The sequence below is a fragment of the Pongo abelii genome, chromosome 10, assembly GCF_028885655.2.
Source record: "Pongo abelii isolate AG06213 chromosome 10, NHGRI_mPonAbe1-v2.0_pri, whole genome shotgun sequence".
Classification (NCBI taxonomy): Eukaryota; Metazoa; Chordata; class Mammalia; order Primates; family Hominidae; genus Pongo; species Pongo abelii.
This window is the reverse complement of record NC_071995.2, coordinates 99,372,971-99,386,936: the sequence shown is the minus strand read 5'-3', so window position 1 is coordinate 99,386,936 and position 13,966 is coordinate 99,372,971. Positions and strand designations below refer to the sequence as shown.

The 13,966-nt window shown below is 40.9% G+C and overlaps 1 protein-coding gene across 7 annotated transcripts in view; it reads right to left on the bottom strand.

Annotated features, from left to right (window-relative positions):
* The window catches only part of ANO4 (anoctamin 4), a 430,350-nt gene that overhangs the window by 350,425 nt on the left and 65,959 nt on the right, over positions 1 to 13,966 (bottom strand). The window contains exon 1 of one of the 7 annotated variants that reach the window (XM_054527548.2): positions 1,432 to 3,621. The exons of the other annotated variants lie outside the window; for them this stretch is intronic. The gene's annotated coding sequence lies outside the window, so the exon portion shown is untranslated. Of the gene's footprint in view, positions 1 to 1,431; positions 3,622 to 13,966 lie in introns of those variants that run through there. 7 annotated transcript variants of the gene reach the window in all.

Sequence of the window (13,966 nt, the reverse complement as noted above, 5' to 3'; positions counted from 1 at the left end):
CATCACCACTATTTTAAGAAAAATCCACATGAACAGTAGACATAAAAGTAGTGAAAATAAGCAAGACAGTTAGGGAACTTTACATTCCAAACTCCCAAAGAGCAGGAGGAGAGACTGGAAATTTCACCCCACATTTTCCCCCCTCACTTATCACAAAAAATCACATTGTATTAGTTCAGTACCTTATGAATCAGAGACACAGTACCTTATGAATCAGAGACTGAATTACATTTGGCAAGAACCCTCTCTAGAGTGAAATGGACCAGAATGGGAAAACCTACACAAATAAGATAACCCACCTCCAGTCCAAGACTTGAAAATAACTAAATAGAATTACAACTGCGAAGCTATTTTTTGGAATGATGCTTTGACCAAAATAGTTGGACACACCTGCTACCAAAAAAAAAAAAAAAAAAAAAAAAAAATCCCTGTTAAGAGAGACTCCTGCAATGCACAGGAGTGAAACTACTAAAATGTTCTTGGTTTCCTTTGGGCGTCAAGAAGCCGCCAGTAATAGACTTGAAGTTGTGGTGCTCTTTGCAGCAAACCTCAGGAGACCAGGTGAAAAATTAGAGCACTATTGTAAGAGTAATGCCCCTGGAATAAACAATCTGCCACGTCCATAGTCTTCATCAGAAACCTGCTTATGTTCTCCTAGAAAAGTCTAACCATTCTAATAACCTCAAAGTATTTTATCTCCTAGCAGGAGGACAAAACTATGCTGTCAACTCAAAAATCTTCCTGTCATCACTGCCCTACCACTCTCTAAACAGCCTGCAAAATATGGTTTGCAGAACTGGGTACCCTGAGACTCAGAAGGGAAAGAAGCAATGAGGTCATGCAGTCTGCTCCGTCTGCCAGCTCAGGATTCCTCCTGCTGAGAATGTTCCTGCCCAAGTTGTAAACCCCACAAGATACAGGGTCATCCTGGACCCACACGGGCAGGTGCAGAAAACACAGCTGCCCACAGCAGACTCAACATAACTCACACGTGTGTGCTCATCTTTACCGACACAGATGGAAGAGTTTGCTATGTGGGCAGGTCACCCCCGGCCCTTCTGATTCTGAGTGAGTGCCCCCGGCACACTGAGGATTCATCCTGCCCAAATTTGTCAGTCATCCTCCACAGATTCCCTGCACGCTGCAGTTTACCATCGTGAACACATCTCCCTGGCTGCTGCTTCAAGGACAAAGACAGAGCGCTTATATTCGTATCACAGCAGAAGAGTTCACGTTTATGGAAAAAAGATCAAAAGACAAACACTCCAGGCAAATGACCCCTGGCATTTTTGAAGCTGGATCATCCCAGACAAGATCCATGAAAACAGAGGAAATGCAGAAGGAAGGTCACTACGCTTAGCTGGGAAGAGAGGGAACGAATGGTTCAGTTCACTGCAGCAACAGAGCAGCTCATTCAATGTAAGCACTTACCATAAAAATAGAAAGAGTCAACAGAAGGAGAAGGGATCCTTCCTCAGTGCCTTGGTGTCTTCGGCAGAAAGAAATCCACTGTGAACCTCCAGGCTCCAGTCGGGAGGAGGCCAGCAAAGTGATGACAGGCAATAAAACCACCACACACAAGTCCTTTTCAGCCTCCCCTCGGGCCGTATGCAGTTGTTTGTGCTGTAAAAACCCTGAGAAGTCTGGAACAGGACTCTCCCGAGAGCGAGCCGGAGTGAAAGCAGCCTGGTGGATTTCACCACCGTCTCAGAGCATCACGCCCAGGACTGGTCCTCCCCCTCCCCAGGTGCAGGGGAGGCATGGTCGGGGGAGGGTGGGCACTAGGCTGGGCTAGGAAAGGCGAGAAGAGGGATGAAAAGGAGTCTCTTTAGAGTGGAAGGAACTGCCGGAGAGAACATCAGTATTCCATATCAGTTATTGCCAGCGACCAATCAGCCCAGCCAGGGGGCCGTGTCAGTGTGACAAGAGAGCAGCAGATGACAGCCAGTTCTGAGAGCGGCAGGACAACCCCCTGCCTGGAAGAGAAATTTGGGAGGATTGGCAACTTATCTGCTCCACTGCTGCTGTTAATGTTTGCTTGTATTTAACAAAGATCTAAAGCCCCATAGTTACACTAGCCACGCAGGAAGTTTTTGAGGCATCCCACAGCATCTCTGCAAGAAGCCAGACTTGAAGTCCCCTAAATGATGTCTGATGGCATGTCACAGTCCAGACAGCCCTACTGATGTGTCTTCAAGGGGTCATCATGAGTACAGTAATGGCGCTTTGGACCTAAGCTTCTTTATGCCCAAAGTGCAGGATAAGATGACCAGTGACCCGGCTTTCTATTTCAGAAGTGAAAAATTTAAGACAGAGAAGGGTCAAAGGTCTCTCCAGGAAATTGACTGTCAATCTTCATTAGTTTTCTTGTATAATATAGGTATAGAAATATTGTTAGAGGTGAGTTTCTGAAGATAGTTAACATGTCCCTTTTAGAGCTCTTAAATCACCTATAAGAGAAAATATGTGTTTGGGATAAACAATAATAACAATTCATAAGCACACTGAAAATTGAGAAACTCTGACTTACACTAACAGAAGGAGCAAAGGAGCAAATCTCTTGGTGATCAATGAAGGATGCGTGGAGGACTCTAAACTCTTCCTACTTCCGTTTTCCCCTATTCTATTCTAATATTGAACTTATAAACTTTGTCCATATATATTAATTAATTTGTATTTGGTTGTGATTATTACATTATATAGGGATGTAGTTTTGAAGTTAAATGCCAGTTTAATTGGACTCCACAGTAAAACTTCAGAACTTTTTGTAAAATGGGGAGATTGTCTTGGGCCACCTTTTTATCACTGCAGAAAATATAACTCCCTTTAGACAGTCAAGAGTTAACGAATATACAAATGCCCCCGGGTTTTGTTTTCTCTTTTTTTGTGGGTTTTTTTTTTTCCAGGTGACTTACATGATGTAGTTTTTAATTTTAGTTGTCTGTTTTTACCTAGAAGTTGGAATCCCATTTGCACATTTCGCTGTGATCTCTAACCGCAGGCAAGCTGACTTTGGGGAGCCTGAATACCACAGCTTAAAAGGAAGGGCTGGGCTCCAAGGAAGCAGATAACTCAGCACCAAAATGAGTCACAGCAGAAGGCCATAAAAAATGTTCCACATCAAAGATGAACATAATAAAGTGAAATTTTTTAAACGAAGAAGAAAGGATAGTTTGCCAGGGAAGTCCTTGTAAATTATATAAGGAAAACCTGGGAGACTTCGATTCTCAAACGCTGTTTTGTTATTCTCCTCAGTTCAACTCAAATCAGCAAACATTTGAAGAACATCAATTATGCATCAGGGCTACAGAGATGAGTCCTTGCCTTCAAGAAGTTTACAGTCTCATGGACAAATTTAAATCTTCTTCTTGAAATTCCAACACTATGATTCTTGCCAAGACAGAAAATGTTCTACTATTTTAATGTTCTTCAGATTAAACCAATCCATGAGGCTGGACTTTAGCCTCCAAGCTCTGAGTTAGCCTAGTTAGATGTTTGTCATAACCGAAGCCATTCAGGAAATATAAATGCACAGATAATTTTTGAAATCTAATTAATATATGAGAAAGTTCTTTAACTGAATGTTTGTTTTTATCTGCGTTAACGGCTTCTGACACCGTAAAAGCATGGGCAGCATATCAAAGAATATACTTAATAAGGGAATATTATCTAAAACTCCTAAATGAATTGAGATTAATACTGTTGATGAAATGGGTTCATACCTTGAATACACAGCATTATAATGATGCATGAAAAGGAAAATACTGCAGAAATACAAATTATCTAGTGAATTAAGTAACTGCATATCTATATGACAATTGATCAATAAAAATAGGTATTCCAGTTATTAACTCAAACGCCATTAATTTTTAAAGTTTGATCTCTTTATTCCTCTCTACTAAAAAAATGACAGAAAATGCCTCCCATTTCAGATAGCAACAACATTAATTTTTGTAATGTACAGATTGTTTATACAAGTCAGTTAAACTTGGGATGATATCAATGATTGTGTCTTGTTCACTGGTGTAGAACTGGTGTAGTACTTAATATATAATAGGATCTCAATCAGTATTTGTTGGATGGATGGCCATTTGAATGGCCAGAAGAATATGGCTAAAATTCTACAACAGCATGATTTAATGCCTTTTTCCTGACTACAAGATAAACTGAATTATGTACCTATATCTGCCACTTATTTAAAAAGAAAAAAGATAGCTTTTTCAGGAACTTTGTTTCACAGAAGCTTGTTGACAGAGCTTTCTAAAGACTAAAAGACAAGGATTCTTCAAGCTCAGTCTTTCAACACCAGGGTAGACACAGTTCTTGGGAAGTGGATTCTGTGTTCTGTAACTAGCCTAAGGAGAAAAAGTGAAAATATGCCTATTTTCCAGACCACCAAGAGGGTAAGTGGCCACATAATTCCATTTTTGACATCAGAATCTTTTAACGGAGGTATGAGAATTGGGACTTTTAAATAACTTTCTGCCAATTAATGGTTTTGAAAACTAAGTTATAATCTGCATAAGGAAAAGTCTGTGTCTCTTCCATCTAACTTCTGAAAGCCAGTGTCTAAAATAACTAAACCCCACCGTGTGCCAGAGTTGACTCCAATGGCTCCACCTATCTTTCCGGGCCTTTGCAGCACCCATAGTGTAAGTATTATGTACACTGGGGCACCTGGGGCTCAGGGAGGCTGAAAATGCTCACCCAAGTGGCAAAGACAATGTAGGAACAACTGGAACAGCCTCAGAGCTTCCTTTTATATGGAGACACTGATTTGAACATAGGAGGCGGTCCCCCAAGAATGCTTTTAGACTAAATGTATGAGACAATAGGGGACCCTTCCCACCATGTTACATGAATTTGGATGAGGTGGGAATGACACAAGTCCAAGTTGAAGCCGAAACTTCTTTTACCTCAGAGATTAAATGTAAAACTTTTATGCAACAAAAATGAATTCCTAATGCTTATAAATTAAAGAGAAAATAATTTGTATTTGTTGATTTTTGTTTCTCAACTCTGCCCTACAATTACCCTTTTTTTTTTTTTTTGGAGACAGAGTCTCGCTCTGCCATCCAGCCTGGAGTGCAGTGGTGCGATCTCGGCTCACTGCAACCTCTGCCTCCCGGGTTTAAGCAATTCTCCTGCCTCAGCCTCCCGAATAACTGGGACCACAGGTGCATGCCACCATACCCAGGGGGACCACAGCTGCACGCCACCACACCCGGCTAATTTTCTGTATTGTAGTAGAGACGGGGTTTCACCGTGTTGCCCAGGCTAGTCTCGAACTCCTGAGCTCAGGCAATCCGCCCACCTCAGCCTCCCAAAATGCTAGGATTACAGGCATGAACCACCGCACCCAGCCTCGAATTACATTTTAAGGCCAAGAGGAATAATCCTTACTTACTAGAATAATACTATAGAGGGAAAGATATTCTAGAAAAGTATGGGACTGACACACACATTAAAGTATGGTCCCTCACTAAATTCTAAAATCCTAATTATCCTTCAGCATTCAGCAGGAGACCTGAAATGGAGAGAGGATAGGTTGAACTGCTAATGTTTCCCTATCAGAGGTCATTGGCTGCTAATAATTTCCCCAAAGTGCTTAGTAGGCAGGTTTTCAAATAGCAACAACTATTCCAAATAGTAGGTATCTGCAGCACATAAATACAATGAGAGCATCCAAGTCTTCAAAAATTTGTTTGCACAGTCAGCATTCCTTAGCCTGAAGAATCCTATGGGATCATCAAAATCAAATCATACGGAAAGAATCTATAAGATCACAGACTTATAATTTTTTTTTTCTGAAGATAGAAAAATAAATCAGTGGCTGACTTAAATAGTCAGGGAGAATTAGGCTGAGTCTGGTGAAGCCAAAATAAGAAATATGTGTGTGTGCACCAATGTTAGAAAATTAGCATGTGCATTTAAAATCCAACTGGAGTGTCTCCACATCCAATCAGTACTTAAGTCTTACCAATGTTACCTCTATACTTCTTCTCAACACAGAATTAGGGGCTGCAACCAATTCTTTCTCTTAAACTATTATAATGGCTTCTAAACTCTCCTTGGTTCCAATCTGACCTACCTTAGCCATTAGAATTTTCTTTCTAAAATACAACAAATATAATCATGCCATCCCCTTGCCAACAGGTCTGGGATGATCAGGCCATATACAGCCACTCCTGCACCTGACATTCAAAGCCCTCTGCAACCTGACTTCAGTCTACATTTCCAGCATTATTTCCCACCATTACTTCCTATATATCTCATGCCCTGGTTACACCTGTTGCTATTCCCCACAGACACTGTATTCTTCTATTGCCGTAATCCTTTTTTCCTAGAATAGCCTTCCTACTTCTCTCCCTGGAGAATCCCTCCCCACCCTATCATTCATCCTTCAAGGCCCAGTTCAATGCCTTCTTCATGGTGAGGCCATCCTCAAATTCCCCAAAGTGACTTACTTAATCGCTTCTTCCTGTGTTTCCATAGTGTTTTTTCTAGTCTTTCTATCAAATACAAATAGCAGATAACACTGTGCTAAATTAGTACCTTTTAACTTATTTAAGTGGGACCCTTTGATATTTCCAGTGTCTGACACACAATAGGAGCTCAGTAAGTATACAAAGAATAAATCCATCTTTCATGCCTCTTCCTTACAGTCCAAAGCACTTTGAAGAAAGGATAAACTTGTTTTCCAGGAATTCATGCCTACAAGCTTATGAACCATATATATCTCCTCCTTCAACCAGGAGTTTCTATGGTTTAAGTAAAGAGCACTGAATTAGAATCACAACAGCCATGTCCAAGCTCGGTGCCCTGTGTCACCTCAGGCAATCTCTTAATCTAAATGAGAAGCATAAAACTTGTCCTGCTTATCTTTGAGAACTTTTCTGAGCTACAAATGAGGTGCTGTATGATAAAGAACTTTACAAACTATAAAAGCATATGATAGTAGGCATAGTTATTGTCACCATTGTCATCATTGTTTTATAATTGTTATTGTTGCTAATATACCAAAAAAGCCATCGCAAATTTTGTTAAGATAGGTATTCTATGCAAGCAGCCTAGGAGGCCAGTGACTCAGCACTTATGCCATTCCAAGTGCCTTGCTTCAGTCCTGCTGGTCTGCAGTTAGGATGAGGTGGAAAGAGTGGAGTTGGAAGGCCTTGACTCTGCCTCACTCTGTTACTTCCTACCTATGTAGACCTGGTCTCTGAGACCCAGTTCCCTCATCTAGGAAATGAGAATAACAATGCCTACCTGACTATGTAGCATGAGATGGGGTATATATATTCATGTATGGTATACATACATCCATTATATTTATGAGCCTCTAATAAGCATTCCATGAGTGGTGGGAAGAAGGTAGCCATTTCTCCCCAGCTCTATCACATCTACATGCCCTAATCACTGTCCTCCTATTTCTTGAACTCACCAAGATCATTCCCATCCCAGGTTCTGCATATCTGTTTCTTTTGCTTGGAACCCCTCTTCCTTAGATCCTGGAATGGCTTTTCATCAGAAAGGCTTCCCTGACTCCCCACCTCAATCATTTTCCAGCTCATTACTCTCTTTTTTTTTCTCATAACATTTATCTCTATCTGTAACCACTGTATTTGATTGCTTGTTTAATGTCTATCCTCTACACTATCATGTACGCTCCACTCAGGCAAGGACTGTTTCTTCTGCGCTCCTCACTGAGCCCTCAGGGCCTAAAAAGTGTCCAGAACATAATACACACTCAATATACACTCAAGATGGATTTCTTGAATATTTACAGCGTGACCAATGTTTATGCAACTGTTCCCATGTTCTCACATCTGTACAAAATTCCAACTATCTTTGACTATTGAGTAGGAATGAAATCAAGGAGATCACTTAGTATGGAGCTCAGGGTAGTACAACAACGTTCAAGTTTATATAGATATGTAATAATGTGTAACACCCATTAGCAAACATTAAAATGCTATCCAGTGACAGGAAAACCTACAAATAATATGCCAACTCTTGCGCCCTACAGAAACAGGAATGACCAAGAATGGCAAGCTGATCCTCACCTCTATAACTGGAACTAAGGTACTCAGTAAAAATGTTAAATTACATTTATTTAATAAATCAGGAAGTTCAATAGATCCCATTTCACATTTTTCTTCTCTTATTTTATGTTAAAATCGATCTGGTCCAAGTCTATCCTGGGAAGACTTGATCCCTGAATCATCAACTAGCACAAATGACTTCAGGCAGCCCAGAAATCTGGGCAACTTTTCTTTCCTCCCAGGGAGCTGACTCAAATGTGAGATACACAAAATCCTCCCAAGCCTGACCACATCATCCCTCTTTTCTCATTGGCCTAGCCTTAGAGGAGGCCTAATAAATAAATAACCATGGCAATCAGAGATAAAGTATGAAGGTTATTTTCTAATGGTCATTTCAATTAGAGCATTTTCAATTAGCAACAGCATGTCAATCTATCAAATAGGCATATGAATGTATTTGTCATCAGCAGGAAACAGGTAGCTTTGTTTTTTAAAGGAATAAATGCCCTAGACCCAATACCAAACCCACGCTTTTTTTCCTCCAAGCTTGCACTTCCTCTGACTTTCCATTTTTCCATGTAAATGCATCGCTATCTACTCTGTGGCCCAAAGAAAATGGCATTTATCAAACTCCTACATGGATAACTGTTTTGGCCACATTACAGGGCAGCTAGAAATCTCAGTGCCATCCTCACTTTAACCCATTTGTCCATATCACCTCCTGAATATTTCTTTCTTCTTTCTATCCTCACTGTGCTGTCATTGCCCCAGTCTAGATATTAATTTTCCCCAGAGCGAATGTCATAGTCTCAGAAGCAGCCTCCCTGCCTTGAGCCTCACTCTGGCCAACCCTGAGGATTTTTAAATGAAGATGCCATCGTGCCTTCTCCAACAGAAAACTCTCCTCTGCATCTTACTGTGTGCAGGATGAGACCTGTCACAAGCCCCATGACTGCCCTCCTACCTTTCTTCTTGCCATCATTCCCCACTTGCATCCTGTCATTCATTTACATCCTCATACTCAGAGTTGCAAAACTCACCAAGCTGTTGAAAACTTCAGGGTCGTGGCACACGCTTTTTCCAATGCTTGGACTTTCTTTACCCTGCCCTCCTCCTGTGAATCCTTATTTATTCTCCAAGGACCACCCAAGCATCTTTCTCCTCTTCAAAGCATTCCTTGACACTCCATCCCCATGTCTCCAGTGGAGTAACCCATCTCTCCAAGTTTTGGCACCGATCACACAGTAGCATAACTGTCTTACTATGTGTTTCCTTCAGAGAAGTCCCCATCCTGAGTTTTATTCATCTTTGTATCCCAAGAGATAAACTCTCTCTGGAGGCATTCTGGAGACACGATTATAAAAAGACTGGACCTCTCTATGTGTCTGGCTCTCTTACTAGACTATATGTTTCCTCAGGGATGGGAGAGTGTTTTTACCTATCTTTCTAACCTCTCAGCTTATTATGATGCCTGGTACATACGGATCCTCAGAGTATATCTGTAGAATTATTTAGAGTATGATTGGCTAAAAAGAAAAAATTCTTCAGTACAAAGAATTTTAAAAATCCCTCTGAACTGATTTCTAATTAGCTCATTTATTAAAATTTGAATCTAAAACATCTCCTTCTCCTTGAGATTATAAAACACCATAGGCATTAATTTATTCCACAAAGATTCATCCTCTGAAATCCTTGGCTTTTAATGCTAACCCAAGTAATTGAGGCACCTTGGGGATAGTAAAGCATTCCAAACATACTTTCTAGTTGGAATTGCCTGGCAGAGAAATAGGTATTGATTTTTCCAGGCAGAAGGGGCTTGTTGGAGAGATTTCACCAGCGTTCAAATTTGGAGGGAAAAAAGCCCTGTCTTCCTGAGCGCAAAATTTCAGTGTAGAGACTGGGGCTATCCCAATGGGCTGCTGATGTTCCTTGGTGGCCCAGTGCCCTGACCCAATGCAGAGGTACCATTCCAAGAACAGGTGTGGCTTGAAGAAGTAGGGCAAGACTGGGGCTTACAAGGGACCCTTCACACCAGCTTGAGGATTATTTAATTCCCCCCCCCTCCTTTCCCTACCTCACAGGAAGTTAGCTATAGTGCATCCAAAGAAGTGGAATAAATTAAATGCTTCTGCTCATAACTGCAATAACCGTCAGCGCCTAAAGAACTACACTCCCCTTGGTCGGGTTAAATTCAAGCAAGCAAGAAAGCCCACTTAGGCAATTGCAGGGACCCAGCCTGCTTTCCCCATTCCTTCAGTGTTGCTGATCCATAAGCAGAAAATTAAGAATGAACTCTAATATCAGTGCTACAGGAGTGATTAGCTAGTGTGCCATTGCTATTGAATTGTCCCTCATTTCTCTGCAACCAATTTCAAGTTGTATTACTTGAGCTGAGAGGAGAAAGCAGAATGAGCATTTTAAAGGACTGTGACATGCTCATATTTTGGTAAAATAAAACTAGGCCACCCACTGAACATTCTACACCTTTATAGGGATGAATTTTTCCTTTTATAAATTTTTAAGAAGTCCTTTGAACCTCCTAAATCTGCATTGCTGGAAGGAACGCAAAATGGTACAGCCACTTTGAAAGATACTAGCAGTTTCTTACAAAACTAAACATACTCTTACCTTACGATCCAGCAATCACACTCCTTGGTATTTTCCCAAACGAGCTGAAAACTTATGTCCACATAAAAACCTGCACATGAATGTCTATAGCTGCTTTATTCATAATTGCCAAAACTTGGAAGCAACCAAGATGTCCTTCTGTAGAGTAATGGAAAATAAAACTGTGGTATATCCAGACAACGGAATATTATTCAGCTCTAAAATAAAATGAGCTATCAAGCCATGAAGAACATGAGGGAATCTTAAATGCATATTACTAAGTGTAAGAAGCCAATCTGAGAAGGCTACATATGATATAATTCCAACTCTATGACAGTCTAGAAAAGGCAAAACTGGGAAAACCGTAAAAATACCAATGGTTGCCAAGGTGGAAAGAGGAAGGAGGGATGAACAGGCAGAGCACAGGGGATTTTTAGGGCAGTGAAACTACTCTGCATGAAACCATGATGGTGGATGCATGTCCTTATAAATTTGTCCAAACCCATAGAATATACCATACCAAGAGTGAGCCCTAAGGTAAACTATGGACTTTGGGTGATAATAATGTGTCCATGTAAGTTCATTGGTTGTAACAAATATACCAATCTTGTGGGGGATGTTGGTAGTTGGGGGAGCTATGCATATGTGGGAGGCAGAGGGTGTGTGGGAAACCTCTGTACATTCATCTCAACTATGCTGTAAACCTAGAAAATAAAGTCTATTTAAATACAACAAAACTGAATTTCCCTGAAGACTAGGAAGCCTTTTTACTAATTTAAGTTGTCTTATGAAGTAGATACCTCTAGGAAACAAAGGGCTTTGTTTAAAAAGAGAGAGAGAGAATAGAAGAAGAAAGAAAAGATGAAAAAAAATAGTGAGAGGATTCCCCACACCCCACATAAAACAAAGTCAAGTTCTAAGGAATCCACTGGGGCAAGCACACAGACAAACGGCATAGCCCTGCTTTTACAGCACTGAATCCAAACACGAATGTTAGGGGAATGGAATATTCCTGTAATACACTTACCCCGGTCAAGGCCTAACAAACCAGAACACTGGGAACATATTGTGAATTCCACTGAAAAAGTAAAAAGAAACCTATAAACAAGAATTCTTCCTTTTTCCTTTGGAGGATCCTCCCATTTTAGATTTATTTTGTATTTCTGTCTAGGGCTAAAACAGGAACTATGTTAGCAGAGGAGAAAAACTGCATGTGGGGTTCTACGCAAGAGTAAAAACAAGAGAGAATCAGCTAAAAAAGATTTAACTACATCTGTAAATTATTGACTCTCAACTGCAATTACAACAATATGAGAGAGGAAAATGAATATCCTTAGAAGAGAACTGCAGTTGCTTTGCCTGGAGAAAAGGAGAAGGAAATACTGAATAAACCCCAAGGTAAGGGTAGAGGAAGAGTACCACATCAATGAAGGAAACAGTCGCTGTGTTCCAAAAGGGGACAAGGGGTGTTCCGGGGGTGGTTAGAAGATCCCTACAAGAGAGAAGATTTGCTTGGGACTTAGAGAAAGAGTAGGAGGATTCTGGCAGGTAGAAGAAGTTGGTACAGGCCAGGAAGGGCATTCCTACTAACATTATGGCCAGAAGGTAAGAGAGAATTGGGTCAGGAGTGGATTCCTTCGTTCATTAATGCATTCAACAAGTATCTGTTTAGCAACTGCTAGTGACAGAAACAGATGGCAGAAGACAAGGGGTTAAGCAAAATACAACAGTGAAAAACCACACACAGCTTTGAACATTAGATTGCATTTGCCGTAGGCAGCAGAGAGCCTGGCGAGATGGAGGCCATGGAGTGTGTTCTTCCACACTACACTCCGTGGCCTCCACTAATTAGGTTAGGTCCCACTAATTAGTTGCACTTACCTGAGATTTGGAAGGTGGAAATGAGAGGGAGACCATCTTCCTGATCTTTATGGACAGTTTTCTACTTTGACAAGTAAGATCACAGAGATGTAAGGTTTTTCTGCAGCAACATCCAGGGTCCATCATCATTCTGAAGTGAAGAAAGGCAGTTGTGGGCTAGTAATATCATTGCCTTCCCGATCCAAGAACAGCAGATAAAGCTGGAAGTTCCTGACCTCTAGACTTGCAGATCCTTGGCACACGGTTCTTGTGCCTGCTCATCTAGCCACCCTTTGATTTTATAAACCTACACCCCACATTAAATCCTTTCCTGATTAAATACTTAGAGTACCTTCTCTTTCCTATACTGAATCCTGACTGGTATAACCAATAAGGATTTTTAACAAGGGAAATAAATGATCAGATTTGTGCTTCAGGAAGTGATCTTGACAGCTTCTTAGAAAACAAATTGGAAAGGAGATGGATTGACTAGAGACAGATTTGGGAAGGTCTTACGAATGTCCAGCCAAAACGAGGTACCAGGAATACTTGGATTGAACGAAATAGTTATGGTGGGAATGAAAAAGAAGGGATGGAAACAAGATATTTCATAAATTGAACGTAAGATCTATTGAAAATGGGGTGGGTAGGAATAGGAGAAGAAATGTAAACTTGGCCATTACCTCATCCCAACTCTGCTGGGGATCCTCTGAAGTGCCCCCACTGCAGTCTGTCCTCCTGCCATCAGCACCCACCACACTTCCTCAATCAAATTGCCTTTGTCATACTCCTCATTGTACCGTAGGTGCAAAGCACACTGGATGGCCCATAACAGAGTGCTCAAGACACAGTGGTTGGGTAGATAGAAGAGAGAAGAAAGGAAGGAAGGGAGGAAGGAAGCCTTCAACCTCGGAGCCACTGTGAGGATTCAGATTCTGTTAACAATGAAAGTAATCACAGGCTGAGTATTGCTTGAATTATGTTGAGTTTTGGATTAATGAAGCATCCAAGTGAAGAAAATTAGCACCTGGTAGAAATATGTGTCTGGAAGTTGGGAAATATGTGAGCTTGATACAAATTTTGGAGTTAATATACAGAATGAAAGCTGACTGCTTCATGGGAAAGAGAAAGCCTCAGTACACTTTGGATAATACCCTTAGTATTACAAACTACAAAGGGAAGGAAGTCTATAAAATATCAGTTACCTTATCTACACACTGATTATTCTTTTAATCCTTACAACAACTTACAAGTGAGGTATTATTATCCCCATGTTCCAGATAAGGAAACTGAAGCTGGGCAAAGTTCAGCATTGCCCAAGGTCACACAACTGGTGATGAAAAAGCAGAGATTCAACCCTATGTCTGCCTGACTCTAAAACCTATGCTCTTCATTATGCCTCCATGAAAAAAAGAAGGTAGAGAAAGTGACTAAGGACTGGCAGAGGGGAAAGAAGA